Raw genomic sequence first — 27,237 nt, 5'->3', positions numbered from 1 at the left:
CTCAGTAATTTATCCAACCCCGGAAAAAGGGGTCCCAGCAACGAATATGGATACAGCATACAAGCTGTTGAAGAAGGACACGGGAGGTCAGAAGGTCTGATCCTCCCTGCCCTGAGGAACTGCAATAAGGGTAAGCCCAGCAAGCCTTGCCTCATGATTAACACTCAGCAGGGGCCACTCAAATTGGGAAAGAAATTTGAAAACCGCTCCTTAAGGGCAGGTCAAGAAAATGGGCAGTCAGCACACTCAATACACTGAAGGAGGGTTGAAGCAATATCAATTCCTGCTTGTAATAAATATAACCGCACGGTGGGGATTGGAGGGAAAGGGGAATCAATCATTGTGGCCTATTTCCAAGCAAATGCATTGTGTTATGACTCAAAATTAGAAATGTGTATGATGGGAGGAAAAACCTACTGGGTGGGAAATAATTTAAAATATGAAAACAAAGTGCCTCCCAAAAATGAACTAATCATCCTGGACCTCTTGGAGGACCAACACGACAGGATCTGCCTACAGTATGAAAAAACATTATGTTTTGCAAGAGATGAGGAAGGAATGGACACAGAAAATAAGAATAAACAAGTAACACAAGAGGTAAAAAGACAGGAGGTTGAAATAAGGAGAAAAAGGATAGAACAAGAAAGGTTGAGAACTCTAAGTGAACAATATGATCAGTTGGAAAAACAATATACAAATTGGGGCTTACCAGCCTCAGATCAAAATTTATTTGTGGATTTGATGCAAGAAATTGCTACAGAATTAGGTCTGTCTAATTGATGGATCTGTGTCGGGCTTAAGTCCACTGAAAAATGGCCCTATAAAGGTGAGAACTTAACCCCAGAGCAATTGTTAAATTTAAACAATGATAAAGGCCCCAAAGGTAACTCAATGACCTGAAGGGTGGGTCCTAGACACAAGAGTGATTGGGACATTCTGTCTCAGCAGAGAGGGGAGGGAGTATTCTGAAGTGGTGGGATACACCCCGTGTGTATCCACTCTAACCATGAATTCTACTAGCAAAGGCAAAGTCTGGCAACCAGAAAACCCTACCGGGTACTGGAGCCAGGAGAAAAAGGGCCAGTGCGAATGGAGTGACAAGCTCAGACTCTGTTGGAACAAAAGTTCTGGAGCCAACCCCTTCCAATCATTGAGTGAGATAAGTAAGTACTGGGATGAACCTGAGAGTGTCAAAAAAGGATGGAAAGCACCAAATGGCCTGTATTGGATCTGTGGAAAGAAAGTCTACAGTGAGCTTCCACAAAGCTGGAAAGGATCTTGTACGGTAGGACTGATAAGACCTGTTTTTTTTACCCTACCCCGATCTGAACATAGCTCACTGGGGGCCCCCTTGTATGAGTCCTTAAGCCGGGAGAGGAGAAGCTTAAAGAAAAAGTTTCCTCTCTGCGGGAGGGTCACGCTCCAGCACGGTGTGGGTGGAGGGAGGCAGAGATCTCTGAAGCTTGCTCTTGGGGAAAGAGGTTTATTGGGGGTGTAGGAATGTTATAAACGAGCACAATAGGCTGTCAAATCCAATTAAAAGGATTTATTAATAGCGGAAAGCGAAAGCAAACCAGCGCGCGCTGGGCGGCAGTTGTTTCAACTACCGCGCCTAGTTCCCCGTTTCCCCCCCACTTATTGGGTTGTCTCTTCCGGATGTGTGACGTTCTGGTGACGCTCTGGTGTCTCTTCTGCGCAGGCGCACCCTGTTGTTAGGTGGTCGTTCTCTGCCTCTTGGTGGCGCCAGTGGTCTTCTTTAAGGTTGTCTCTGCGACCTGGAAATTCCCTCAAAAACAAGAAATGTTATCTCTAGGCACGTTTACATGTTTTGCTAAGTCTGTAACGGAACTGTCCTTGAAACATATCTATTCGCTTAGGTGTTTGGGTGCCTAGCAGCAGCTTTCTCAAAACAGTTTTAACTCCCTAAAAAGTTTGTAACGAAGTCGTCCTTGAGAGATAGTCACTGGAATGCCTGGCAAAATGAGAACATGTTCAGACAAGTGAAAACTCTAATTAAAACTCTATTCTGTGAATATGAGAGACTCTATATTATGAACAAAAAGGCCTTATTTTCCTAACAATATCCCCCCTTTTTATTTTAACCTCCTTTTTGTTCATTAAAGCGCTCTAATTCCCTTTTGCTCAATTCTAAATACTCTTCAGTCTCTACTTCGCTAAGTGGCTCATACTTTGGCCTTACTATCATTAAATGTGCAGCTTCTAACCTATTTTTCACTAGTGTAATAAGTTTGCTAAGAATGCATGGCCCAAAAGTAAGTATTAGAATTAGTAAAATTACTGGTCCTGCAAGGGTGGATAATAGAGTGGTTAGCCAGGGAGAATAGGTGAACCAGGATTCATACCAACTCTGCTGGGATTCTCTTTCTCTTTTTCGTTGTTCTATTTGTTTGCGTAACTCAGCCATCGTGTCTTTTACAATACCTGTGTGATCTACATAAGCGCAACATTCTTCTTGCAAAGCAACACATAGTCCCCCTTGCTGTAAGAATAACAAATCTAATCCCCTTCGGTTTTGGAGGACTACCTCAGAAAGGGATTTTATTGATTTAACTAGTTCACTTATGGCTTTATCTATTCTACTCAGATCTTCATCTACAGATGTGCGCAGAGCTTTCATACCTTGGGTTTGACTTACTAGGGAGGCGACCCCTGTTCCTACTCCTGCTCCTCCTATGCTGAGCAAGATTGCTACTGTTAGTGCTGTAAGTGGTTCCCTTTTAACCAGGTAGTGTTCAGGGGTCTTCTGATGTTCTAACACGTATTCTTTTGGGTGGTATACGATTCTGGGGATTATTAGAACTTGAATGCAGAAGTCTGAATTATTAAAGGCTCTTACCGATAGGCAGGGTGTGACTCCAAGTTGTTGACATACCCATTTAGTATTGACTGCTGGCATAAGCCAATCAAAAGGCTTGTCTGTTCTGCTAATGCTCATTGTTGTGTTGCAGAGGTGTCGCATATCTGCTGGAACTTCTCCTACACATCTTCCTTGCCCACTAACCTGGGACAAGGTAATGCCTGGAACATTATCTCCTTCTTTTTTCCAGAGACACTCTTTTGGATTTGTACCATTTATTTCCCTTGCCTCAGATGTAATCCCAATAGCTTCATAAAAGGGTTGATTTATCATATAGCAAAGCCAACATCCTTTAGTTAGGTTAGGATGGGTATGATTCAAAACTCCAAAGGTAGCTTGCATGATTTTCCATAAAGTTGTATACCTCTGCACTAATAACTGAGGTTCTTGATTACTTTTGTTTATAACATTATCTCTGGTTTTATTATTCTTTTTTAAGTCATTGCTTATTACTGGATTTGGGCCTATAGGGCTAGGGTCATGTGGCGCTACTTCCTTTTTTATTTGAATCAGATTTCCCGGATCATGTCCTTCTATCCAATGCCTAACCCCCCATGTTTTGCCTATTAACCATCCAGAATCGCTTGGTTGAGTGACATTTAGGTAAAGAAAGGTGCAGTTCCCAAGTAAGTTTTTCCCAGTCCAAGGCCACTCTCGTGGTCGTTTACATCCTGCTGGTCCATGTCCTACTTTTAAATATTTGTCTAATCCCCCACCCGGAGCCCACGCTGATGCTATTGTTTCACAGCCCCAATAGGCACAGTAATAATGTTTGGGGTAATTACAGTATTGCTTCCCTGGGTTTGAAGCGGGGCACATATAGAAGCTTGTTAAATTTAACAGCCGCCCGCATTTTAAATTCCGAGTTAGATCACAGATCCCAACTTTGAAGCTTGGTGCCCCAGGTCCCGTTATTGTTTGTAAAATATGACGGGTATCGTGATCCTCCCATCTGCTTAAGGTCCATTTAAAGGGTTCATGTATATTAACTGTAGCACTCTGAAGGGGAAACCATACAAACATAAAAACCCATAGGATTGAGTGATACGCACTGCAGGGGAGGGTGTTACTTATCATGCTCAGTTTTACATTCCCATTTTCCCCCATTCCGTTGTCACCATTCTCATACTCATGATGATTTACGTTCTCTTTCAAGGTTTGGGAGGGCCCCTCATCCCCACTATCTACCTCTCTGTCTCGCCTGTCAACTTGGTTGCTACAAGTTACAGGGCAAGCCATCTTCCCGACAGCAGAGATATTCTTCAGGGGTGGGATCGTTCCCTCTTTCCCACTTTGATCTCCGGGAGATCCAATTTTTCGTATTCAACTGTGGGGTGTCGCACCTGAGTCTTTTGACTAATTTGCGACACTTGACCTGGACTATATCCGTGAGGAACGGACCCAGGGGTTCATTGGAATGGTAACAGTGGAATTCAGGGTTTATTCCCTTTATGAAAACCTCCCACCACTCAGGGGATCCTTTAGTCAATTCCCGAGTGGCAACCTTGTAATTTAGTACTTCAGATGTCAATTTGCGCTGCTCCAGCCAGCAGCGTTGACATACACTTCTTGGAGCTCTCCCCTTTCTGCAGTGAGCCCACCACAATCCTTTACAGATTTTGCAGGAAAAACAGGCAAAAGGGTAACAATGACAATCTAACCAGCTACACCTTACTCTAATACTTTGATGTTCAGCGTGGCCCTCCCCTTCCCAAGGTCTCTGTTCTTTTTCAAGTCGGATGAACCGATAGAAGGGCTGCTGGGCTGAATCCTCTAGACGTTTACAGTATCCTGGGGGCTTTGTTTCTCCAACTAGTTGTACTTGCAGTCCCCAGTTATCTCCAACCCAAATGTCTCTAGAGCTGATAGAGTTCATGAAAATTATTTGTAAGTCCTTTTTACTGTTAGCTTTAAATCCCCCGGCTTCCCGTCAATTTTCCAGCTCGTTTCTTTGGAAGCTGTATGAAATCGAGTTGGATCCACCGGCCCCTTTATTCTGCTAGCATGAGTCCATCCCTTCTCTGCTGTGCGGACTGCGGAGTCAGTGGTGATTAAAACCAGGTATGGTCCGTCCCACTTTGGGGTGATTGAATCTTCCTTCCAGCTCCGGATGAGGACCCAGTCGCCGGGTTGTACCTGGTGTAACACAAGATCTAGGGGTGGTCTTTGGGCCCACATCCCTTTTTCCCATAACTGTTTTTTATATTTCATTAAAATGGTTAAGTATTTATTAATACTTTGATCAGTAATGTTCGGATTGGTTTGAACTTTTTCTAGGGAATAGGGCATCCCATACAGCATTTCAAATGGGGACAGTCCTATATCAGCTCGTGGCTGAGTTCGAACATTTAATAATGCCAACGGCAAACATTTTATCCAGGATAATTTAGTTTCTAGTACTAATTTGGTGAGTTGTTTCTTAATTTCCCCATTCATTCTTTCTACCCTTCCCGAACTCTGTGGATGCCAGGGAGTATGTTGTTCCCATTTTATGCCCAGAGCTTCTGCTAGCATCTGTGTTATTTTTGAAGTGAAATGGGGGCCTTTATCAGAGTCTATCGTCTCTGGGACCCCATATCTAGGTATTATTTCTTCCAGCAAGGCTTTTGTTACTGTCCGAGCTGTTTCTCTGGCAGTGGGGATTACTTCTACATAATGTGTTAAATGATCCACTATAACCAAAAGATATTTTAGTCTCCCTATCTTGGGGAGCTCAGTAAAGTCTACTTGCAGATTTGAAAAGGGCCTCTTTGCCACTGGCCTCCCACCCAGGGGTAGTTTTCTTAGGTTTCTCCTGTTTACCCGTAGACAGGTTGGACAACTTCTAGTAATCCCTTTTGCTAAGTCATGTAGGCCCACCGTCATATAATGGGTGGCAAAGTGATCCACCAGTCCTTGAGCGCCCCAGTGTGTTCTCTGGTGTAATTTACTGAGCATCCGCTGGGCTACGGCTCTAGGTAGAACTTCCCTCCCATCCTTTAACAGCCATTTCCCTGATTCCTCTTTTATTCCTAATTTTGTAAGCTTCTCCTGTTCTTCTATTGTAAATATAAGCTTATCCTGGGTAGTCGACTCAGGGTCCTTTGGGGTATCCACAAGGTCCTTCCTAATTCCCTCACTTAAAGTTAATGTTTTAATAATTGCAGCTTTCTTTGCCTCATAGTCTGCCGCATTGTTACCCCTACTCCGGTAATCCATTCCCTGTTGATGCCCTTTTAAATGGACCACTGCTATCCTAGTAGGGCCTCTCAAAGCCCTCAGGAGGGCTATTATTAGTTTCTGATGGATTAAGTCCTTTCCCTGTGAATTCACGAGGCCTCTCTCTTCCCATAACTTCCCAAAAGTGTGCACCACGCCGTATCCATATTTAGAATCTGTATAGATGGTCCCCTCTTTTCCTTCTAATAGTTCCAAGGCTCTTAGAATAGCGTATATCTCGCAGGCTTGGGCTGACCATGTTTTGTCTAGGGGTCCAGATTCGATTACCTTTAAATCAGGCCCCCCCACTATGGCATATCCTGATCTCCTTTGACCCTCAACTACTCTGGATGATCCATCAACAAACAATTTTTCCCCAGTCTCTAATTCCTCTTCCTCCAGGTCAGGTCTAATTTTGGTTTGTTCTTCTATAGTAATTACACAGTCATGTATCAGTGATTCAGTTTCGGGCTCTCCGAAGAGGAAGGAGGCTGGATTTTGCAATGAGGTGGTTTCTAAAGTGAAATTAGGGGTTTCTAATAGAATCCCCTCATATTTTAGGAGCCTGGCATCAGAGATCCATTTGTCTGCTTTTTGCTGTATCACACTCCGTATGTTATGTGGAGTTAACACCTTCAGAGTGGCATTAAAGGTGATCTTCCTTGCTTCTTCTACTAACTCCGCACAGCCTGCAATTATTTGTAAACAGCCCGGCCATCCCCTGCTTACAGGGTCTAAAATTTTAGACAGATATGCAATAGGTTTCTTTTTCCCCACCCAGTCCTGGGTAAGTACTCCATAAGTTACTCCATCTGTGATATTAACAAATAAAAAGAAGGGCCTCTTTAAATCTGGGAGGCTTAGGACTGGAGCATGGACCAGAGTTTCTTTTAATTCTTGGAATTTAGATTTTTCCTCCTCTGTCCACTTGAGGTGCCCATCTTGGGTAAGTTTTTGATACAGAAACCTTGCCTTCCCGCTATAGTTCTCAATCCACTGCCTACAATATCCTGTAAGTCCTAATACCTGACGAATTTGTCGCTTACTTTGCGGTAGAGGCAGAGATAGGATTGCTTGTACTCTATCTGGATCAATTCTCTTTTCTCCCTTTTTCAAATAATGTCCCAGGTACCTAACTTCCTCTTCCACAAATTGTAGTTTTGCTTTAGAGACTTTTAATCCTTTCAGTCCCAGGAAATTCAATAGTTTGATACTTTCCTTCCGGACTTTATCTTCTTCTTTACCTGCTATTAACAAATCATCCACATACTGAACTAGCTTTACCTCTGGGTCTGTTTTATAGTCTTGCAAAATTTGTTCCAGGGCTTGCCCGAATAAATTGGGTGATTCCGTAAAGCCTTGAGGAAGTACCGCCCACCTGAGTTGCTGTCGCCTCCCCGTGTCTGGGTCCTCCCATTCAAAGGCAAAATAATCTCGACTGGATTCGTCCAGAGGGCAGGCCCAAAAGGCATCCTTCAGGTCTATGACACTATACCATTCGTTCTCAGGTCCCAGTTTGCTCAAAAGAGTATAGGGGTTTGCCACTACTGGGAATCGGGCCACGGTTCGCTTATTAATTTCCCTAAGGTCGTGCACCAGCCGATAGGATCCGTCTGCCTTTTTTACCGGGAGTATAGGGGTGTTAAAAGGCGACATACAAGGTTCTAGCAGTCCTTGGTTTAACAGCCTTTCAACCTCAGGTTTTAACCCTCTCCTCCCTTCTAGTGAAATTGGATACTGTTTTATTCTTACCGGGATTTCGGGATTTCTGATTTTTACTGTAAATGGGGTTATATTTAATTTGCCCACAGTCCCTGGATTATACCACACTTCGGGGTTTATTTTCTCTTCATCTTCTAAACGGAGGGAACAGAGTCTGATCTTTAATTCCTTCTCTACCACCTCAATTTGAACTCCCAATTCAACAATCAAGTCTCTCCCTAACAAATTGTAATCTGCTTCAGGAACTAATAGGAAGTCACCCATCCCCACTTTAGTTCCCGATTCTACCACCACCCCTTTAATAATTTGTACTTCAAAAGGTTCCCCCTTAGCCCCTATTACCGTGGCTGTCTGTTTTGACAAATTACAGCCCTGAGGCAGAAATTGAATAGTAGATCTTTCTGCCCCTGTATCGACCAAGAAATCTATTTCCTGGCCCTGGGGACCCACCTTCAATTTTATCAAGGGCTCTTTTTGATGTTTCCTGGTCCCCATAAAATAGAGCCCCTGACTCCCCTATTCGATTTTGAACTCCTCCTCGTCCCTTAGCCTCCTCCTGCACTCCCTCTTGAAATGTCCCTTCTTACCGCAATAATAACATACCCTTTCTCCTACCTTTCCCTTGTCACCCCCCCCATTCCGAGTGACTCTCTTTTGTTCTTCCTCCACCCGCCTGCTTTCCCTCACTGCAGCAACCATCATTTTCACCTGTCTCTTCTGACTTTCATCCTCTCTGCGGACATAAACCTTCTGCGCCTCTCGCAATAATTCTGCTAAATCCCTGTCCTGCCAATCATCCATTTTCTGTATCTTCCTCCTAATATCATCCCAGGATTTAGAGACAAACTGGACTTTAAGAATTGCCTGTCCCATTGGGTTATTCGGGTCTAACCCCGAGTACAGCTGAAAACTTTTCCTTAACCTCTCTAACCATTCAGTGGGGGTTTCATCCTTCTTTTGTCTGTCGTTAAATGCTTTATTTATATTCTGGCCCCTAGGAACGGACTCTCTTATGCCATCGATTAATATGGTCCGAAAGTCCTGCATGTTAGCTCTATGGGCCGCATCCTGGTTATTCCAATTAGGATTCTGGAGAGGCCATTTGGTGTCGGCTGGCTGCTGGGCATGTGCGGGTTGGGCATCCCAGGCCCGCATTCCAGCAATTCTTATCATGTTCTTTTCCTCGGCCATGAATAAAATGTTAAGTATAGATTGTAATTCCTCCCAAGTGTATATATTAGGACCTAAAAATTGATCCACCCAGTATCGGGGCGCGGCTCTCCGGTACGGAGGCTCCGCCGATACGGTGGTAATAAGAATGCGTACACCACGGCAGGTCGTCTCTCAGACGCTGCTTTATTCGCTGAGGGCTGGGTGTCAGGGAGGATCCGCGACCCGTCCGCTCGGCAAGGGAGCAGGCTCCGAGAGCCCCGAATAAGGGGCGGGGTGGGGCTTATAACAGGTGGCAAATAGGAGGGACAGGGTACAAAGGGTCCAGTAGGAATGGGGTTCGGAGGAGGAGTTGGGGTGGAATAATTGGGGTACAGCAAATGGGGATGAGGGAAGGGGGCGATAACCGGGGAAGAGCCAATTACAGATAGAGAACTTAGGAACATTCTGGAACTAAAGGCAAGTACAAAAATGATTGACATAAAGATGGACATAACTGACAGTTACATAACATAAGGGGAGTGGTAGATTCGATGGGCAGCTTGGAGGCGGGAATTTATACAACAGCCTCCTCCCAAGGCATATTCGGGGGGGCTTTTCCCAAGTCCCCTACCGCACCACCCGCTCTGCCACGCCCAGGGGGTCTTCTAGCAAATTTCCCATCTCCTTCTTAAAGTCTCTAACATCCCCCGAATTTAAGGGCACCGAAATAAATCCAATCCCCGGCTGTGGTCCCCCCATCGGCATTTCCCTTAAAGGAAATAGTTTGCCTTGCGTCTTACTTCGGGTAAGAGGACCACGCGAGCCTGAGGGTTGATCAGAGTCTGAGTCTGATTCTTCCCCATCCGATTGTGGAGGAGGAGGGGGTGCATTTGGCGCAGGGGGAATGTAGGGCGGGGGTGCAATAATTACTTCTTTCGCTCGCCCCTTCTTTTTCTTTCCCCCTGAAACCTCCGAGAGTTTAAATACGAGCACCTCCGGCTTTTCTATCCAGACTCGGGCATAGACACTCTCCTCAGGGTTAGGAGGTTGTTTAGCGTGTATCCAACCATTCAACAGTTGCTTTACCCAGTCCTCTGAGGACCCAAAGATGGGCCAAAACACACCTTTAGAAATCTCTTGTCCTCCCCATACTTCTATGCAATAGTGTATCATCTTTGCCTTATCCTTCCCAGGTGCCCCTGGAAAGTGCTCCCAATTTGTCAGCATAAACCCTAAGGGACTCTCCTTAGGAATTGGGGGAAGTTTTACCCCCACCGGGGAGGGGGATTTATCCTTGCTTTTCCCCTGCCCCATGTCCTCCGGAGTACCTTCAATCACTCACGACAGCACAATCGCTTCCCCTGGTTCGTGGCTCAGGCCCTCGCGGGCTCTGGAAAACGCACTACTAAGGGTCCACACTCGCTTGGAGAATCCGGCTGCCAGTCCTCCTCTCATACACACACACACTCGCCGTACTCCGGGATCCCGAACCCCGCCCGAACGGATCCCCTTTATACTTACGCGTCCTGCGTCTTCGTCCGGACTTTTGTGCACAAAAATTACGAGGTACCCTGGGCCCGCTTCCCTTTCTTTGCTTTCGCTCTCTAGGCTTTTAGGTTCGTCGGTCGGGATGAGGGTAAAAACCCCGGTCTGAGTCCGCTCAAAGGAGCGGAATCGTGGCGCCCCTCTCAGAGAGAGGTTCCCCAGATCCCGATCCGAGTCACGGCACCAAATTGTTATAAACGAGCACAATAGGCTGTCAAATCCAATTAAAAGGATTTATTAATAGCGGAAAGCGAAAGCAAACCAGCGCGCGCTGGGCGGCAGTCGTTTCAACTACCGCGCCTAGTTCTCCGTTTCCCCCCCACTTATTGGGTTGTCTCTTCCGGATGTGTGACGTTCTGGTGACGCTCTGGTGTCTCTTCTGCGCAGGCGCACCCTGTTGTTAGGTGGTCGTTCTCTGCCTCTTGGTGGCGCCAGTGGTCTTCTTTAAGGTTGTCTCTGCGACCTGGAAATTCCCTCAAAAACAAGAAATGTTATCTCTAGGCACGTTTACATGTTTTGCTAAGTCTGTAACGGAACTGTCCTTGAAACATATCTATTCGCTTAGGTGTTTGGGTGCCTAGCAGCAGCTTTCTCAAAACAGTTTTAACTCCCTAAAAAGTTTGTAACGAAGTCGTCCTTGAGAGATAGTCACTGGAATGCCTGGCAAAATGAGAACATGTTCAGACAAGTAAAAACTCTAATTAAAACTCTATTCTGTGAATATGAGAGACTCTATATTATGAACAAAAAGGCCTTATTTTCCTAACAGGAAGGCCCGAGCCTAGTGCTCCCAGGTGTAGCACGTGGCCGGGCTTGAGAGGACGGGGGAGGGGAGAGACAAACGGAGGGTTTAGGAGAGGGGAAGCCCCAGGAGGGGAGGGAGAGGTCCTAAGAGAGGGGGAGAGGTCCAAGAGGGGGAAGGGTCCAAGAGGGGGAAAAGGTCCAAGAGGGGGAAGGGTCCAAGAGGGGGGAGAGGTTCCAAGAGACCTCATGGCCCCTCGGAGCCCCTTTATCAGGGGCTCCCAGGTGGGCCAGGACAAGGCATGGGCCAATGGGGTTACAGACACTGATGTTTTAGGGGCAGGTACAGAGGTGTGGGATGAGCCACACATCTTTTGGGGGGTGGGATGGAACAGTCCATTTCACTCCAGGATTCATCCAAGGGCAGAAGTGACATCCGGCTAGCTGAGAGAACAATCATATCTATCTATCATCTGCAACACCTCTCTTCAGTGGAGGGCACACTTGGGGTGGGGAGGAGTGGCCTGCTGAAAGAATTATTGAATACTATGGCCCTGCCACTTTGGCACAGGATGGGACATGGGGATATAGGACCCCAGTCTATTTGCTAAACCATCTCATCAGATTACAGGCTGTGGTGGAGATTGTAACAAATCACACCTCTGACACACTCGAATTATTATCTAAAGAACATTCCTAGATGAGGGCCTTTGTATATCAAAACAGAATAGCCCTCGCTTACGTACTAGCTGAAGAAGGTGGGGTTTGCAGAAAATTTAATGAATCACAATGCTGTGTGGAGATCGATGATTATGGAGAAACTATTAGGGACCTAGCCACAGAAATTGAGTGGCCAATGTCCCAGTGCTAAAGTGGAACTCGATACTCCAGGCATCTTGGTGGGATCATTTGTTTGATGGGGCATGGTGGAAAAAAGTAATTTTCTTTATCTTGTGTTCAGTAGCTGGACTCATCTTTCTGTCCTGCCTCATACCCTGTTTCATAAGATTGATATACTCAGTGGTACAGGGGATGCAGGTAGCAGCCATGCCCACTGATTCGGAAGGTGCAATAGGAAAAACCAATCAGGTATCCAAAATAATGAAGTTAGGGAGGACAACCCACACTGCAGAGCCACCAAAGCCCTAGCCAAGTTTGAGGGACAAATAAGAGAAGAAGGAAGTACTTATCGATTTTATCACGAAATTCCAAGTGAGGATTGGGATAATGAAAATTAAAGGAGACTAAAGAGGGTTTTTTTTGAAACAACAATAAAATAAAAATTAATAGATTTAGACCTTAGGGCATGAATTAATGGATTAATGTAACGAATTAATATAAAAGGGGAGGGATTGTTATATGTGATGAATGTAATTTGTGCCAGTATGATATGATATGTGTAATATTTGATATTGTTGTAAGCACATACACCAGCACTGATAGCTGCCCCCACATATTCAAAAAACCCTCATTTGCAACCTAATACCTCAAGGTGATACAGGAATGCCCCAGATGGATGCATCTGAAAGCCATGTTCCAGTAACTCCATCAAGGAGAGTCATCACCACTGACTCGGATTATTCTACCCCAGCACAGTGAAAAGAGACTTTATGAATATGTGGGACTTTGAATGGGAAGAAAAGACAGATTGCTGAAATCCTGGCCTCAGGCAGAAAATTTCTTATAAAAACCTGCCTGTGCCAAGAGAGTGGTGTGAGTACATAGGGGGAACCTCTGCTGAGGTTATCCGCTCTGTGATGCACCCAGCACTGATCCAGCTCGGCACTGTCCTTTTCATTGTGGCTGACTCAGAGAGAATTCGATCTTAAATAAAATTGTTATTTTTCATTTTTAATTTGGCTGGATCAATTTTTACCTATAACACAAGTGTGTCTTTTCTTTAATTTGATATTTGTTCAAATACCTGTTCCCCCCACGTTCCTAATCTCCTCCTCTCCCCAGTTGTCAGTCTTCCCTAGCTCTCCCCTAATCCCCTCATCTCCAAGTTGTCAATCCTCCCTTTCCCTGCCCCTTTCCCTGTGTGAAAAACTGCATTGACTTGTTTGTTCATCAAAAGTATGAAATTAGGATAAAAGGTTGGGGGGTCGGGGCATGGAATTTGCATGCTTGGGCAAGGCTGGTAACCGCAAACAAAAATTGTGAAAGATCTTGCAGGACTGGCTGGAACTGATAACCGCAGCAGAAGGACACCCACCACCCCCACTTGTGAAACCAATTGCTGCTGGAACAGATAACCGCAGCGGAAGGAAACCCATCACCCCCACTTGTGCTGGATAGAAAGGGACTGAAGAGAAGGAAAGGTTGTCAGCTTTTGGCGGAACACAGATTCCCCAGCTGCACCCAGCGCTGTTTGCTTGCTATCGCTTGCTGTAATTAATAAAATTATTAATTGATTGTTATAAGTTGAGGCGAATAATTTGATTCAGCCTTTTAAGATCAATTAATAATTTTATTAATTACAGCAAGCGATAGCAAGCAAAACAGCGCTGGGTTCAGCTGGGAGCCTGGCTCCGCCAAAAGCTGACAGACTTTCCTTCTCTTCAGTCCCTTTTTATCTTGCATGAGTGGGGGGTGATGAGTCTCGTTCCACCGTGGTTATCAGTCCCAAAAACAAAGGATTTCACAAGTGGGGTGGTATGTCTCTTTCTACTTCGGTTTATCAGTTTTCAGCAACAATGGGTTTCCACTGCGGTTATCAGTTCCAGCCAGTCCTGCAAAATCTTTTACAATCTTTGTTTGTGGTTACCAGTCAAGCTTGCAAATTCCATGTCCCAACTTCCCCCCCTTTTATCCTAATTTCATACTTTTGATGAACAAACAAGTCAATGCAGTTTCTTACAGTCCCCCATTTCATATTTTATAATTTTGTTCATCAAATCGTTTTATTTCTTGGTGGGCTAGAATCAAAGTCTCTTCTACTTCAGGATCTCTAGGGAGAGTTTCATATTTGGCTTTGATTAGCATCAGGTGTGCTGCTTCCAATCTTCTTTTTACTATTTCAATTACCTTGTTGAATATACATGAGCCAAATGTTAATCTTAACACTAATAATATTAAAGGACCTGCAATTGTAGATAGTAAGGTAGTTAACCAAGGGGAGTGATTAAACCAGGTCTCATACCAGCTCTGCTGGGCCTCTCTTTCCCTTTTCCTTTTCTTAAGTCCTGCTTTCAGTTTTGTCATAGTGTCTCGTACTACTCCAGTGTGATCTGCATACACAACATTCTTCCCGGAGAGCTGCACACAGTCCTCCCTGTTGTAAGAATAGAAGATCTAGTCCTCTTCTATTCTGCAGAACTACTTCCAATAAGGACCTTACTGACTTTTCCAATGCTGATATTGATTGTTCTATACGTTCCAAATCTTCGTCTACAGCAATCCTCAGGGAATTAAACTCCTTTGTTTGTTTTACTAGGGAGGCTACTCCCGTATCAATACCTGCTCCCCCTGCAAGCATTAAAACTGCCACTGTAAGTGCGGTTAAAGGCTCTCGTTTTTGTATGTGGTGTTTTGTGATGTTTTGTACATTATACATATATTCGTTGGGGTGATAGATCCTAGCTGTTAAATCCCCAACTATTACAGGATTAGGGCCCACTGCCTGTGTGTCTGCTGGTACAGGCCCTTTCTTTATGGTAAATACGCTCCCTCTGTCTTTTCTAGGTTCCCAATACCGAAAGCCCCATGATCTTCCCACCATCCATCCTGGGTCTGTGGGCTCAGTTATGTTTAAATGCACAAAATGGCAACTCCCTTTCTACCCGCCCAAGAAGGCGCCACTAGAATCCTTTTGTGGAGGGGTACACGCATAGGGTCCTCATGATACTTTAAGAAATTTATCTCCTGCTGCTTGCCAGTCTGAGGCTATTGTTTCACACCCCCAGTACCCACAGAAATATTCTCCAGGGTAATTGCAATACCCTTTTCCTCGGTTCGATGCTGGACACATGTAAAATCCTGCGGTAATAAAATAGGGCTCTACAGGGGCTAGTTTACATAACTGTGGGGTAAAACTAGGGGGTCCGGATGTTATCTGACTCTGAATTACCCTGCCATCTATTCCGGTTAGCGTCCACTTAAAGGGCTGGTGCAGAGCCGGGGAACTCTCCCCCTTATGTACGATATAAAGCATTAAAATACTTATAATTTGCCAATAAGGGCGGGGTCCTGACCTTGTTTTTGTGGCATAATATCCTGTTTTCCCTTTTTGGGTTTGTTGCCTTTCTGGTGTTTCAGAGGCAATCAGACCGGTCATCTGGGGGAGCCTAGTACTCAGTTGGCAATAGTTGGAGCATTATTCCATGGGGGGGGCACATGGCTTTTTCCCCTCTGCCTCGCTCGCCGACCCGGTTGCTTCGAGCCGCAAGGTAAATTATCTTCTCGGCAGCAGTGGTACTCGCCTGGGCGTCCTTTCCCCTGCTCTCGCCTAACTTTGTACTGTTCCCTATTTTTATCTTTGACCGGGGGTAGGTGGCATGGGACCCCTTTTAGTTCCCTCTGACAATACCTTTTTAGAATTTGGGCAACAAATGGAGTAGGTTTGTTAATATGGAAACAAAAGTTTCCTGATGCACTCCTTTGGTGTATATATATATATATATATATATATATATATATATATATATATATTTTTTTTTTTTTTTTTTTTACCAGTCCTCAGGCTCTAAACAAATCTACTGATTTTTCAATTTTCTTGATTTTACCACAATTTCTGTTCAGACCCCAGTTGGTGGCTTCCCCCCTTGGCAATGGACCTGCCACCGTTCTTGGCAAATTTTACATGTAAAGCACTTAAAAGGACAACAATCACAATTTACCTTATTACAAATTATTAAATGATCATTAAAATAATTACTAACACATACAAAAGGATAATAATTATAATTTACCTTATTATAAACTACTAAATAATTACTAATAAGTAGGTAATTATATTCCTTTTTGTTCTCCTTTGCGATCGACTTAAATGATGTACACAGAGTTCATCGATTTTTCTTAATGGTAACCTTTAAATTCCCAGGCTGGCTGTCTACTTTCCACTGGTCATCCGTGGTGGCTGGACTTTTAACTCGACTGGCTTGCATCCACTCTTTTTCGGCCATCTGTATTGCAGTTTTTGTAGTCTTCTTTTCTTCTCAAATTTTACCAAAAGTATGAACTACTTTATGGGCATATTTAGAATTAGTAAAAATAGTCCCACTTTTTCCTTTCAATAAATTTAGAGCTTTAAGCACAGCATATAATTTGCATGCTTGGGCCGACCAGCTGGGGCTAAGGGGACTAGATTCTACTGTCTTAAATGTTTTTCTCATCTATTGTAGCATACCCGGATTTTTTTTTTTTTTTTTTTTTTTTTTTTTTTTTTTTCTCAGAACTTGAGAGAACTTGTCCACATATAATTGAGTCCCTTCTTTTAGTGTTTCTTCCTCAAGGTCTGGCTTTATTTTTTTTGTTCTTTTATTTGTTGGAGGTAATCATGTGTTAGTTCTGTAATTAGTTCTTTATATAAAAAAAAACCAAAAAAACTGGGCTGGGTTTTTCAGGCCCATTGTTTCTTAACTTAGGAGAGGAGACTAGGATGCCTTCATACTTTAGAATCTGGCATCCGTTATCTATTTGTCGGCCTGCTGTTGCAAAACTCCATGAATATTATAGGGAGATAAGATTTTTAGCTTACTTCTAAAGGTTATCTTCTCAGCTTCCTCTACTAGGAGAGTAGTGGCTACTATCGCCTGTAAGCTTGTTTTTTTTTTTTGTTTTGTTTTGTTTTTTTTTTTTTTTAAGCCTTTCTATTTCTGGTTTCAGTCCTTGCCTCCCCTCCTTAGATATTGGATATTGTTTAATTTTGACAGGTATCTCCGGGTTCTTAATAGTTACTTCAAAGGGTTTAATACTTAATTTTCCTATACTATCAGGGGTGTACCAAACTTCTGGATTAATCTTTTTTTTTTATCTTCAGCCCGGAGAGGACACAATTTTACTGTCAGTTCTCCCTTATTAATCTTTATCTCTGTTTCTAATTCAATCATTAGATCCCTTCCCAGTAAATTATAATCTGCTTCTGGTACTAATAAAAATGACCCAATTCTTAATTTGGAGTTCTTTTTAAGAGTACATCCTTGATTATAGGTACTCAAAAGGGTTCCCCTTTTGCTCCAATCACTTGTATTATTTCAGATGAAATCTTACACCCTTGGGGAAGGGTCTGGACTGTCGATCTTTCTGCCCCTGAGTCCACAAGGAACTCATATTCTTGCTGCTGGGGAGTTATTTTTTTAATTTTACCAGGGGCTCTGTTTTTTCTTTTGTCCCCAGCAGATAGAGCCCCTGACCCCTAATCTTCCTTAAACTGCTCTTTATCAGCCATCCTTTGTCAGCATTCCTGCTTCATATGTTCCTTTTCCCCACAATAAAAGCAAACAATTCTATCTCCTCCACCTTGTCTTCCTTCATGCACGTGTCAACCAGCTCCCCTCAAACCTCCTGGGTGACCACCACCCCTTCTTTGGGGAGATTGCCTCTGTCCTTCCCTTACAGCTGCTAACATAGTTCTCATCCTCCCTCTTAACATAAACCTTCTGAGCCTCCCACAGTAACTCATCTAGCCCCCTCGCTTGCCATCCTTCTAACTTTTCCAACTTCTTTCAAATATCTACCCACGAATTTACCACAAAATGAACTTTCAACAATGTCTCTCCTTCAGGAGTGTTAGGGTCCACCCCTGAATATAACTGAAAGGCTTTTCTCAGCCTCTCCAACCACTCAGTTGGATCTTCATCCTTCTTTTGTTGTTCCTTGAATGCCTTTTGTACATTCTGTCCACGAGGGACAGCCTTCCTTATTCCCTGTATTATTATATTTCGCAAATTGCCCATATGGGTACCGTGTAACGGGTCTTGATTATTCCACTGGGGATTATGTAGGGGCCATTTAATATTTGCTAATGGTCCCTGTCGATGTTCATCATCCCAGATTCTCATGCCCGTTTCTCTAATCATTCTCCTTTCTTCTGTAGAAAACAAAATCCCTAACATGGATTGCATCTCCTCTTATTTGTTTCCTCCCTGCAAACTTCTATGCAGTAATGAGCCATTTCTACTTTATATTTTCCCTTCCTAGAAGGAAAGGCATTCCAATATTTAATCATTAAGCCTAATGGACTATCCTCTGAAATATGGGGAAGTTTTACAGGGATTCCCCCACCCATGGGTTCAGCAGGCTTGCTTTTCCTCTGACCCATCTTCTGGAGTGCCTTCTCTCACACACACACTTGCTTCCCTCAATTCGTGGCCCAGTCCGTCACCAGATATGGGAACCGCACTACTATGAGGTCCGCACTTGCTTGGGGAGTCCGAGCTGCCGGCCCCCCTCTCATACACCACACTCGTCACACTCCAGGAACCCCACCCCCGACCAGGCGGTCCTGTTCTCCCAGAACAGGCCTCCTCCGGACACCCGGTCCTTCGGAAAATACTTACACCATCCGGTGCCTTCGCCTGGGGCTTCGTGCACAAAGATTAAGGGGGTAGCCGGCAGTTCCTTGCTTGCTATCGGATTTTAGGTTCGTCGGTCGGAGTCTGGGGAGGAGTGTCCCCGTAAGGCCACTGTTAAAGCAAAGGCAGTGGGGCGCCTCCTTAGGAGACCTCCTCTCCAGGTGTTCCGATCCGAGTCACGGCACCAAATTTGTTATAAGTTGAGGCGAATAATTTGATTCAGCCTTTTAAGATCAATTAATAATTTTATTAATTACAGCAAGCGATAGCAAGCAAAACAGCGCTGGGTTCAGCTGGGAGCCTGGCTCCGCCAAAAGCTGACAGACTTTCCTTCTCTTCAGTCCCTTTTTATCTTGCATGAGTGGGGGGTGATGAGTCTCGTTCCACCGTGGTTATCAGTCCCAAAAACAAAGGATTTCACAAGTGGGGTGGTATGTCTCTTTCTACTTTGGTTTATCAGTTTTCAGCAACAATGGGTTTCCACTGCGGTTATCAGTTCCAGCCAGTCCTGCAAAATCTTTTACAATCTTTGTTTGTGGTTACCAGTCAAGCTTGCAAATTCCATGTCCCAACTTCCCCCCCTTTTATCCTAATTTCATACTTTTGATGAACAAACAAGTCAATGCAGTTTCTTACATTGATCTTAAAAGGCTGAATCAAATTATTCGCCTCAATTTATAACACCTGGAACCTTCCCTGTCATTCCTCCTAGCCCCCTCCTCTGCTTCCAGAGCATTCCCTGTCTATTTAGTGAGACTCGAAACCCTATTGCTTATTTTGTGTTATTCCACTTCCCTGCTTCCCCTGATAGGTTTGTGATGGGTTAATTCTGCCCTAAACTCCTCCCTTGCTATTCTCTCATTAGTTGCTGTTCCTACACCCATCTCCCTGAATTCTTGTATAAAACCTCTGCCCCCGCTCCCAAGGGGGTCTTGGGGCTCACTGAATAAAACCATCCTGTTCACCCCCAGGTCCACTGTCGCCTCCATCTGTTCCCGCACCACCGACTGGGACGGCAGAGCACTCTGGGGGGGAGTGGCCGCCCATTCTCTTCCCTCGCCGCCCAGCACGCCTTCCGCTCCGGGAATCGCGGTGAGGGGAGCGCATACTGTGATACAACAGGCTACCCCAGGGATTTGTGAAGCAAAGACTCTCTTCCATCCCTTCCTGTCTCAGCTGAACTGCCATTGCCACGTGCTCCCCAAGCCCGCGCCAGAGTGCCCCCTGCAGCCACACAGGGTTCAGCGTCCCTGCCAGCTGTGACCGTAACTACACCAAAGGGGAAAATGCCACTGCTGAAAAGGCTGTTACTGGGTTCCTGGTTCTGTTTGTTGTTAATGCCATAGTTGTTGTTTGTTTGCTTTATTATACATACTAGTAAAGAACTGTTATTCCTATTCCCATATCTTTGCCTGAGAGCCCCTTAATTTCAAAATTCTAATAATTCAGAGGGAGGGGGTTTACATTCTCCATTCCAAGGGAGGCTTTTCAGCCTTCCCTAGCAGATGCCTGTCTTGTAAACCAAGATAATGGTAAAAAAAGATTAGTGTTGCTACAGAACATAAGAGGAGAAAAAGCATTCATTTAAACCATAGTCCACCAGGTAACCACAAAAACATGTCCCATTCCCATCCTTTCCATGTTTGAACTGGTACATGAGCTAACTTGCTTATTCCCTTTATTTGTTTTACCACTTTTCCATTGTCCTCTATTTGCAAACAGCAGTTTGAGCAGTTTAATTTTCCATATGCTCCCCCTTCTTCTGCTAATAGATAATTTAATACCATCTGATGTTGAAATATTGCATTTCTCATCTGAGTGGATTGGTCAGCAAGAAGGTCAAGAGCTGTAGCTGTGTGGTTGGTTATTATTTGAAAGACAGCTTGTAACTTAATTATCTGATTTAAATTATAAATGGGTTCTCTGGCACCTGATATTAATTAATTAGGGATTCCATGTGGCTGGACCGTAGTGTTGTATGATTCTCTCAGGTGGCCATTCAACTTTTCCCCACTTTTGGGTGCTCCCTCCAGCCAGAGATGCATCAACTGACTGCGTTTTTTTCTAATTAGATAATTATATATCTTGAATCCTGATTTCCCTGAACTTGTGGTAGCAAAAAAGAACAATGGTTTAATATACTTTACATAACATATTCTGCCACAGTGCCAATCTGAAGCCCCCTGGCTCCACCTGCCCGGCAGAGGCACAGTCAGCTGTGGGGAACACTCCCCTGTATCTTGAGGACAGTTGGGGAGAGGCTAAGGCAGAGTGCTATGCTGTCTGCCTTGTATGGAAGAGAGGTGGCATCTGAGGAGGTAATAAGGGAGTCGACTCAAGGCTGGGAAAACAGTTTCAGGTTTAATCCAGGCTCCGGGGAGCTCTGAATTACAGAGTATCCAACAGTTGAAAGCACTCTTGAGGCTTTTGCAATATCTTAAATACCAGGGTGGTAGCAAGGGGAAGGGAACGCCCATTGACCAACGGGGGGATTTGGGTGAGTGGAAGGTGAAAGGATAGACAGATACAAAAACCAATGGGGGAAACTTAAGGGAGGGACCCCGGGCCCTCATCCAATCCCTCAACGCCCAGGGTAGAAGATTCTGGAAGAATGGGAGGGGAGTCGAGTGACGGACAAGCTACCAGGGAGGAGAGAGGGGAAGTGACTAAGCATTTTCATGGAGATTGACATTGAGGGGAGGGTGAGAAAACTCGGGGTGGAACCATTGTGAGAAAATGGGGGGTGGAGGGGAAAACCATTGCAGAAGTGTTACAGAAATATAAAAACACAATACAACAATATTCCTTACCAATTTGGAGGTAACCACCCTGTTGTCAGATCTTCCTGGCCTTCTGCAGATCTAACAATTACTAAAGTTGAAGGGTTTTGCTACTGTAGTGGTTTCGGTTTGCCATCCGAGTCACAGCGCCAATTTGATATGGTGGGTTCAGCGCTGGCCAAATGTTAGTGCGCTTACTGGAATTATTTATTCATTTTCTGCTGTTAGATAAGGATTAGGAGAAGGGCAAAAGCAGGCTCAAAACTTTGAAGGGTATAAAGAAAGCTTTATTAACAGAACTAAAAGAAAAATAAGAAGAAATCAGAATAAGCTTTCAGAACACTTTTCTGCCCCCCAACACTTTTTTTCTTTCCCACTGACAATGTAAAGACACAAAACTTGGGACTGCCAGTCAGATTACCACCTCTAAAATAGACTTTTTTCAGTTCACTTAGGGAGAGGAGTTTCTCTTGCCATGCCATGGAGACTTTTCCATAAGAAACAGTTCTCTTGTGGCATCAATGTCACAGTGAATCAGCTGCCCAGGAAAGAAAAATCTGTTTGCAGCGAAAGTCCCTCCCCTCGACATATAGCTTTCCCCAAAACTGTTTTTGAGGGCTCAATCTTTAGGTAATGGGGTACACTTTTAAGGATGAGCTCTTCAGAAGCAAAGGTTCTCTTCATACATCTCTGAAATTATCTTAATCTCTGGGAACAGAAATCTTCCTCTTCTTCCCTGGAGGCAAAGGGAAATGGACAGGGGTCTATGCCTTTATTAGTGTTCAGCTCTTTATTAAAAAGTCAGCTCGGCAGGGGGGTGTTGTAGCTTCTTCCGGTAGCTGAAGGGTGAGAAGGCGTGCAGAGTCTGTCCCTGGAGTCTCCGTGGCACACTGGTAGCCGGAGGTGAAGAGGTGTCCAGTCTGTATCTGAAGTGCCAGCAGACCGCCCTCTCTCCTTTCCTCCTGGCACACTGGTAGCCGAAGGGTGGGGGGATGTGCAGAGCCTGCTGCCGAGGTCCAGCAGCAGCTATTCCTCTCCTTCCCTCCTGGTAACACCAGGAAGAGTGTCTGTTTTCCTTGTGCCTGTTTCCCACAGCCCAGTCCAGTCTGGTCCTCTGCAGGTTATGGTGAGAGGTCAAACACAGACTAGAGATGGGGTTCCCTTTTCCCCAACCAGCACACCCATCTAGCCCCCTCCACTGTGCCCCTCTTTTTCATTTTGGGGTGTTTTTCATCCCCAAAACCCCCTCTCATGATTCCACTGGATTATTTTGCATCCCAGTCCTAGTTTGGGTGGGGGTGTAGGTGATTCCCAGGAGCAATTGGCTAATTAACATTTCAGTGTTAGTACTTAGCTCAAGTCAAAGTGTCCCAGCCAGGCTGTTTTGTTCATAACATGTTCGTGCCACTTTGCCACCAGTGGTGCATTGTGGATATTCTCAGTTCAGTCAGAGAGAAAACAGAGGGTTTCTAACCAGGCAGGAGCCTGGGAAACAGTTGGGAAATAATGTAAATAATTCTTTACCTCTCTTGTTCTTCACATTTTTTATTGTGAGAACCCCGGCCTTGCTCTGGGGTCTCATGTGGTGGTGAAATTTCTCCTCCAACCCGTGCTTCCAAAGAAAAACTCCGCAGGCTTTAGCTGTTCAGTCTCAAGGCAGTTTATTGCTAGTTATCTAACAGATTATGTTCTTGGACTGCGGCTATTTGATCAGCGGCCTGGGTAGAGGCACACACACACACTGACATCCTCTCTATCTGCTGTCTTCTTCGTCTCTCTCTCCACCCAGGGCTGCTGCTATCTTTTATAAGATATATTACGTATAACATGTTTACAATTATTCCCCAATACCTACTACCTACGTTGCCAAGTGTTTTTCTACTCTAAACCAATCTGTGAGTGCCAACATCACCAAGAACATGGAGGTAAGGAAAAAGAAGGAGGAAGAACAGGATCAGCCCACTTTCCTCCATCTTAGAACTTCTGACCCCCATGTACAAAGTGAAAACCCCCCTGTACATGTGTTAAAACCCCCCTGTACAATACTAAAAAAATTTCCCCTCTACTTTGTAACTACTTTTACTATACTATCTAACCTTTTGTGACTGCTAGTTCCACCTCCAAAGTTGGTAATTCATTCCATGGCTCAATCTCAAAATCACAGCTGTTTTTCAGCTGTCTGCCAGGGTCTAGAATGCCTCTGACCAAGGCCTGGAACCTCTAAAAATGTCTGAGAGACATTTTAGTTCCCACAGTTTATAGATAAGTTCTGCCACTGAGTGTCATTCACTGCACACCAATGGTTTGACATGTTTTTACTCTGGGACCAATGGAATTGGTCTGGATGATGCTCTCTATAAAAGTGCGATGTATTTCAAATAAATCAGAGTTTTACTCTCAAGCCTTCTGAACTGGAGTTCTTTCATACCGTCCTTCCTCAATGGCCTAAGTGCTTTTTTTTTTTTTAATTCCTTAACTATGACTCAGTCTCCTGATTGGATGTTGCGAACAGTGAAGTCCAAAGGCAGAGTCTGTGCCAGCTGAGCTTCCTGTCAAAGAAATTTCACAAGAAACAGTACCCTGGCCACATATTGTTTTAAATATACATCACTTATTTCCACCCCTCCACTAGGTTGAGAATTATAAGGGTGATTGCAAACATCAATTCAATGGGAGGTAATTGAATAACTCCTCTTGGTCTGGCCCTTATTCTTGCCAAAGCTAATGGCAAGAGCCGTACCCATGGCATCTTAGTTTCTATCAGCAGCTTCAAAAGATGGGGTCTTTAAATTTGTCCATTAATTCTTTCAACCTGGTTCAAGCTCTAGGGGTGCCTGGGGGTATGGAGATTCCATTGTATTCCTAAAGCAGTCATAACCCCTTGAAGATTTTTTCCTGTACAATGAGTTCCCCTACCTGAGTATTGCTTCCACAATCTCATATCTTGGAATTATTTGTTCCAAAAGTACTTTAATAACTGATCCTGTAGTTGCTGAAACAGTTGGAAATGCTTCCAGTCACCCTGTTAGCTGACATACTATTACCAGAAGATATTTAAACCTTGCCACTCAGGGCATTTCAGTAAAATCCACCTGGCATCTTTGGAAGGCATGTACAGCCCAAGATCTCCCTCCCCTGGCAATTTTCTTTATAACCCTGTTATTTGTTTTAGCACAAATCAAACTACTCTCAACAGCTCGCTTTGCCAAAGTAAAAAGACCCACAGCAACATACATTTCGAGGAAGGCTTCTGCCAGTACTCAAGACCCCCAATGACTCCCTTCATGAAGTTGTTTTAATATCTGTAAGGCCAGAACTTTTGGTATCCACTGCTTACTATCCCTTGTAAATCAGTTATCCCCTCTTTCCTCTGCCCCACTCTTTTTAATTATCTCAAGGTCCTCTGGTGGAAAAGACAGTTTCTCTGGCAGTGGTGGGGTTACTGGGAGCAAAGGGAGGATCTTAAAGATTTCTGGCAACAATGCAGCTTTCCAAGTTTCTTCATCAGCCAGTCAGTTACCTATTGCCTCCTCTGAGCACCCTGTCTGGTGTCCCCTAATGTGTATTATTGCCACCCCTTTTGGTAAATACATCACTTCCAATAGGCAAGAAATTAAGCTCTCATGAACTAACAATTTCCCCGTTCAGGTTAATAAACCTCTTTCTTCCCATAATTTCCCAAATGCATGTATCACCACATATGCATATTTAGAATCAGTAAAAATATTTGCTATCTTGTCCCAATTGTTATAAATGAAAATTGATCCAGCCAAATTAAAAATAAAAATTAAAGAATTTTATTTTGCAATCAGATTCTATCAAGCCAGCCACAAGGAAGAACAGTGCCAAGCCCGGGTGCAGTGCTGGGTGTGCAACAAAGAAGACAGCCTCAGGGGAGGTTTTCCTCTATGCCCACCCCACCATTCTGGTACAAGCGGTTTTTATAGGGAAAATTCTGCCTGAGGCCTGGATTTTGGCAAACAGTCCTTTCTTCTATTCAGAGTCCCATAGTTTGATGAGATTTCTTTTCTTGGCAACAGGGTAGAACAATTTGTTCAGAGTTGTTGAATCCCTTTATGAAATTTACCCTGCATTCACATGTATCTGTCCGGAGGATTTCCATGGTACTTATCTAGGGTCGTTCACGAGATGATCAGCACCTAGGCGTCCCCATAGGCCCATCTGCAGACGAGCCACATCCTTTTACTTGTAAATCGGGTTTCAACATACACCAGGTTTCGTCTGGGAGGGTGGGGGGGACTCCTAATACAAACATGTATACTCCAACAAATATTCAATATCACATATATCATACTAAAAATGGCACGAATTATGTCTGCTACACATAACACAATTAAATACACAGGCTCTCACAAGCACATACAGCTCTGCTGTCTGAGCTGACCATGCGAGTGGCAATCTCCCCCCTTCCTTTAATTCCCTTCCATTAATGATAGCTATCCTGTGAATCGCTTCCTTTCTACCACCCTTGAAGACCCATCAATAAACACATTTTCTCCCTCAGGCCAGGGAGTGTCTCGTAAATCTTCCCTAGCCTGGGTCTGGAGATCTATCACCTGAATGCAGTCATGTTGCAGAGGATAGATAGATATGATTGTAATCTTAGCTAGCTGAATGTCACTTCTGCCCTTGGATGAATCCTGGAGTGAAATGGACTGTTCCATCCTACCCCCCAAAAGATGTGTGGCTCATCCCACACCTCTGTACCTGCCCCTGAAGCATCGGAGTCTGTAACCCCATTGGCCCATGCCTTGTCCCAGCCCACCTAGGAGCCCCTGAAAAGGGGGCTGCGAGGGGCCATGCGGTCTCTTGGCCCTCTCCTCCTCTCTTGGCCCTCTTCTCCTCTCTTGGACTTCCTCCCCCCCTGGGGCTTCCCTCTCCTAAACCCTCAGTTTCTCTCTCCCCTCCCCCATCCTCCTAAGCCCGGCCACGTGCTACGCCTGAGAGCACGAGGCTCGGGCATTCCTGAATCCTACAATAAACATCTCTCCCCAAGAGCAAGCTTCAGAGATCTCTGCCTCCCTACACCCCCACCGTGCAGGAGAATAATCTTCTCACACAGTTATTGGTTTCTTCCTAGCCCCCCTCTCCAGGGCCGTTCAGACAGGAGGCTGGGTTAAACCTTTTCCCACTTGTCAATTCTAAATCTTCCTGTTCCATTAAACAAGATTCATACTGTAATAACCGAGCGCTGCTCATCCACTTAGAAGCTCTTTCAGTTAACAAAGCTTAAACTTGATGTGAAACTTTAACAATCAGATATCCTCCCATTGTCAGTTTTCAAGCCTCAGTTACCATCAAGGCTGTGGCTGCACAGTTCTGCAGACAATGAGGCCAGTCTTTGGCCATGGAGTCTAACAGCTTAGAAAAATAAGCAACAGGCTGCTGTGTTCCCTGTAATGAACAGGCCTTATGCCTTTATTAATGTTCAGCTCTTTATTAAAAAGTCAGCTCGGCAGGGGGCTGTTGTAGCTTTTTCCCGGTAGCCGAAGGGGGAGAAGGCGTGCAGAGTCTGTCCCTGGAGTCTCTGTGGCACACTGGTAGCCAGAGGTGAAGAGGTGTCCAGTCTGTATCTGAAGTCCCGATCAGCAGACCGTCCTCTCTCCTTTCCTCCTGGCACACTGGTAGCTGAAGGGTGAGGGGATGTGCAGAGCCTGTTGCCGAAGTCCAGCAACAGCTGTCCCCT

At 44.6% G+C, this 27,237-nt stretch overlaps 1 protein-coding gene across 6 annotated transcripts in view; it reads left to right on the top strand.

Annotated features, from left to right (window-relative positions):
- Positions 1-27,237, top strand: part of LOC146762965 (uncharacterized) — a 78,430-nt gene that overhangs the window by 2,288 nt on the left and 48,905 nt on the right. Inside the window, exons 1-2 of one of the 6 annotated variants that reach the window (XR_014952639.1) lie at positions 4,819-4,939; positions 19,722-19,821. The exons of 4 other annotated variants lie outside the window; for them this stretch is intronic. The gene's annotated coding sequence lies outside the window, so the exon portion shown is untranslated. Of the gene's footprint in view, positions 1-4,818; positions 4,940-19,721; positions 20,156-27,237 lie in introns of those variants that run through there. One more of the 6 variants, XR_014952638.1, reaches the window with a different exon arrangement.

The sequence above is a fragment of the Lonchura striata genome, chromosome W (genome assembly GCF_050655825.1).
Source record: "Lonchura striata isolate lonStrDom1 chromosome W, ASM5065582v1, whole genome shotgun sequence".
Classification (NCBI taxonomy): domain Eukaryota; kingdom Metazoa; phylum Chordata; class Aves; order Passeriformes; family Estrildidae; genus Lonchura; species Lonchura striata.
The sequence above is the reverse complement of the archived record's forward strand: the minus strand, read 5'-3'. Positions and strand labels throughout refer to the sequence as shown.